Source organism: Lotus japonicus, chromosome 1 (genome assembly GCF_012489685.1).
Source record: "Lotus japonicus ecotype B-129 chromosome 1, LjGifu_v1.2".
Lineage (NCBI taxonomy): Eukaryota > Viridiplantae > Streptophyta > Magnoliopsida > Fabales > Fabaceae > Lotus > Lotus japonicus.
Window position 1 is genome coordinate 101,166,413 of NC_080041.1, and position 4,656 is coordinate 101,171,068.

Consider the following 4,656-nt stretch of genomic DNA (forward strand, 5'->3'; position numbering starts at 1 on the left):
CTGATCTCTCATAAAGTCCATTCGTGATTGTCTAAATAGCTCAGATACTTAACGTTCTTAATTCCATGTGCCTAAGAGGTAAGGGTCACATCAATGGTTTTATATTATATTTTAACACGCCTTCTCACGCAAGAGCCATTTGGGCTTGAAGCGTGTATAATGCACATGCCCATCTACCATGTGCTTAAATTCCACTTTTTAATTAGAAAGTGAGGGGAGCAAGGATCGAACTCTAGACCACTAAGTCATAGAAGCTCTGATACTGTAAGGCCCTAAGTTCAATTTGGAACAATTTTATGGAAGTTTGAATAAAATTGAAGTTTTTGGCTATGTTTGATAACTGGCAGATTAGAACTGTCAACTTGTGTGAATTTTTAGAGGGTCTTAACGACTTCATTTGGGAAAACTTCCCTCATGAGAGTTGTAGCCCTTCAAGTCTAGAAAATTCCCCAAGTGGTTTCGTGTCGATCCGATATCTGTAGCTCCAGATATCCCCGTTTTAGTGAACGTAGTTCCGGCTGTACAGTGCCAGCGGGATTATTACATTGTTTTTCTTCTAAGTCCGAATTTAATTATGAATTTACCTTTGAGGGCTTAGGTTTTAGTAAGTTTCAGGTCTGATTAGGTAATTAGACTGGTGGGTTAAGGTTGGACTTGGGTCGGGCTTGTGGAAAACAAAACCCTAGCCCACTTGTGGGATGCATGGGATTTTAGCCAAGGGGGGAAACCCTATTCTTCCACAATCAGAAAACAGAGATACACTACAGCACCTCCACGTGAAAAACAAAGAGAGAGCAGAAGAGAGAAAAGAGAGAACGTGTGAGAGAAGAGAAGGGAGCCGCCGCCCAAGCCACCACCATTGTCGCCGGTCACGCACGCGAGCAAGGGAGAGAGCGCGAGTAGAGAGGGATTCGCGAGGGAGAGGAAATAGAGAACGAGGACAGCAGCTTTTGAACCTTCTTTCCATCTCCAAACTTCTGTTTTTCCATCACCAAACAAGGTAAGGGCTGGTCTTAGGATCTTTTGGGTAGAATAGGGGTTATATCATGAGTTTTCTTGGAAAAATTATGATTCTTGCCATGCTTTGACATGATTTTATGTATGAACTTGATTGATGTGCTTGAGGTTTTGAATATGCGATGTGTGCTGGACTTTTCCAGGTCATATTGGGTTACACTGTGAACATGTTACTATATTTGATGCTGGTAGATGACTTAGAACCCTTAGAATAGAATGGCTTAAACGAAATTGATGGCAGATGCATTCTCTGTCAGATTTCTGTGCTGGACAGTAAACTTCAGGTCCTATTTTCACTTGTTTCTGGTCGTCAAATAAAGAAATGATTAAAATACAAATTGTAGATCTTCGAAAGAGCTTTCCAGGCATATAAAGATCATAAATTTTGGTCTAGTATTGTGTGTTGTAGGTCGTTTTGGGTAACTGTCATACTTGCTGTTTTTCCCTGTGTCGGACAGAAACTTTAAGGAGTAATATCACCTAATTCTGGGGCTCAAATGAAAATGATTTTAACTAGAGAGTTGTAGATATTTAAAATAGCTTTCTAGAAAGGTATCATATGTGATTTTTGGTTGAAAGATGCATTCTGTGGCTCTATTTTTGTGAAAGTTGTTTCTGCTGTCAATATGTTGAAGTTGCGATGATATATTATGCATGAGTGAATGTTCTTGCGTTCCTTTACGTGGATTATATTTATTTTCTGAGTTAATGGTTCAAGGGTCGCTCACCTAGCCGTAATTCCCTTGTAACCCGTGAATGTTGTGTTGTGAAGGTTGTTGTATAAAGAGTATGATAAGACTCTAGGATTGATTTTAGAGACTTAACAAAGAGAAAAGTGTAATAAACTCGCTTGCAAGTAAATGTGAATAATTGGACATAGGTCTGGTGAGGACTATGGACCATGAGAACGATGGTACCTTGCACGCGAGGGTTGTACGGTGAGTCCCCACGTGATTGGCTGACTGCGGTCGCCTTGTGATTCTGTGGACGGACGGTGAGTCTGGCGGACGGTGAGTCCCCCCACATGATTGAGGGTTGTACGGTGAGTCCCCTCCGAGATTTGTTCATCTGCGGATGATCGTGATTATGGCCATGGAAGTTTTGGTGGGTTGTGTGAAGTGAGATTCCGTTAGTAACTGACTCTTTCCCATAAAAGACATATAATGTACTTATATTATATATGTTGTTGTTGATTTTGTCATTATCATTCTTTTGTTGGACCTGACCCTGCTTGTTTGCTATGTGTTTGTTTGGGGGGGGTAGATGGTCGTGAAGATAATGGCGATGACTCATTCTTGGGAGTTGATGCTACGTGACGTGCCGATACCGGAGGACGACTACACTTCAGAGGAAGAGGCTAAGGAATAGGGTTTGGGTTGAGAGTCTTTTGTTTTCTGTTGGGGTTGAGAGTTTCCGAAGTGTTGGTATCGAACAATTTTATTGCTTAAATTCGAATGAACAAGTTTTGATGTAATCTTTATTTTCATTCAGGCCTTTGATTCGTACTCTTTACAGTTGGTTATTTAAAAAGTTTTACGAAGTTGGTTACTTCCGCGTGTTTTTTGGAAAGGTTATGTTTCAAGAGTTTTTGTAAAATGAAAGGTTTGTCATTAATTGAAGATTAATAAGTGAATCGACGAAAACTCTTTACGAAAATTGGTTAATTAGTTACTGTGTAACACTCGAGAAATCGGGGCGTTACATTGTGGTATCAGAGCTCCGGTTGAGAAACCAGAGCACTAAGGGTTTTGGGCTTACGAGTTTCCGAACTCGTTGATGTTTTTGTTTTTGATAAAGATGTTTTCAAAGCTTCACGGTGAGATTGGGTAGACTTGTTTGCTAAGATGTTTGCTTGGCTGTGAGATTGTCTGTAGTTAGTATCATTGCCGTGATACTTGAGACTAAGTGTTTGATTATATTAAGATGTTTGAACTCTGAGATCGATTGATGGAATGTCAATCGAAGGAAGAGTGGGCTTTGGAATCCCTTTTGCGCCCAAGGTGTACGCCTGTGTGCGTTTGTGTGCACCAGTGCTGTTGGTGAAGCAGAAGGATGGAAGGTCCAGACTATGTGTGGACTACCGACAACTCAACAAAGTGACCGTGAAGAATCGTTATCCGATGCCTCGGATAGATGATTTGATGGATCAACTTCGGGGTGCTGTTGTTTTCTCGAAGATAGATTTGAAGTCAGGATATCACCAAATTCGTGTCAAGGAGGCTGACATACAGAAAACCGCATTCAGAACTCGTTATGGGCATTATGAGTATCTCGTGATGCCATTTGGAGTTACAAATGCACCCGCAGTATTTATGGACTACATGAACAGAGTGTTCAGGCCATTCCTGGACAAGTTCGTGGTGGTGTTCATTGACGATATTTTGATTTACTCGAAGAGTAAAGAAGAACACGAAGAGCATTTGCGTCAAGTGCTAGGAGTATTGCGGGAGAAGGAGCTATATGCTAATGGCTCGAAGTGTGAATTCTGGATGGAAGAGGTGAAGTTCCTAGGTCATTTCATATCAAGTCAGGGTGTGGCTGTTGACCCCAGCAAGATTGAATCGATCATGTCATGGGAACAACCTAAGACAGCAAGCGACATCAGAAGTTTTGTTGGACTTGCTGGCTACTATAGACGCTTCGTGAAGGATTATGCAAAGTTGACTTCACCGTTGACTCAGTTGACAAAGAAGAACCAACCTTTTGCATGGACGGAGAAATGTGAAGAGAGTTTCCAGGAAATGAAGAAGCGACTGACTACTGCACCGATACTAGCTTTACCCAAGGAAGGAGAACCATATGACGTTTATTGTGACGCTTCACACAATGGGTTGGGTTGTGTAATGATGCAGGAGAAGAAAGTGATTGCTTATGCCTCGCGACAGCTGAAGATTCATGAGAAGAATTATCCTACGCATGATTTGGAGTTGGCTGCTATAGTATACGCTCTCAAGATTTGGAGACATTACCTGTATGGCAGTACGTTCACGATCTACAGCGATCACAAGAGTCTGAAGTATTTGTTTGATCAGAAGGATCTGAACATGAGGCAACGAAGGTGGATGGAATTTCTTCAGGATTACGAGTTTGACCTACAGTATCATCCGGGGAAAACTAATGTGGTAGCTGACGCTCTTAGTCGAAAGGTTATACATGTATCCTCGTTGATGGTCAAGGAGTTAGAATTATTGGAGGCGTTCCGAGATCTGAGTTTGGATGTGAAGATAGCTCCCGGGAAACTTAGTTTCGGGATGGTGACGGTGTCGAGTGGGCTCTTGGATGAGATCAAATCGAAGCAAGAGACTGATGAAGGATTACTTGAGTGGCGCAAACTAGTTACTCAAGGGAAGGCACCGGAGTTCGCTATCGAAAACGATAACATACTGCGTTGCAAGGGACGGGTTTGTGTACCCAATGACGCAGCTATGCGAAGATTAATCTTGGATGAAGGTCACAAGAGCAGGTTGAGCATTCACCCGGGGATGAACAAGATGTATCAAGACCTGAAGGTTCATTTCTGGTGGCCTGGAATGAAGAAACAAGTAGCTGAGTATGTGTCGACATGCTTGACTTGTCAGAAGGCTAAGGTGGAACATCAGAAGCCAGCAGGAAAACTACAGTTGTTGGATGTTCCGGAGT

General features: G+C 42.1%; 1 long non-coding RNA gene across 1 annotated transcript; it reads left to right on the forward strand.

Moving 5' to 3' along the window:
* The first annotated feature begins 566 nt into the window (after positions 1 to 566).
* Positions 567 to 2,522, forward strand: LOC130732336 (uncharacterized). Its single transcript, XR_009017010.1, has 2 exons — positions 567 to 1,000; positions 2,281 to 2,522. It is a non-coding gene; the product is annotated as an uncharacterized LOC130732336 (long non-coding RNA).
* Positions 2,523 to 4,656: the final 2,134 nt, after the last annotated feature.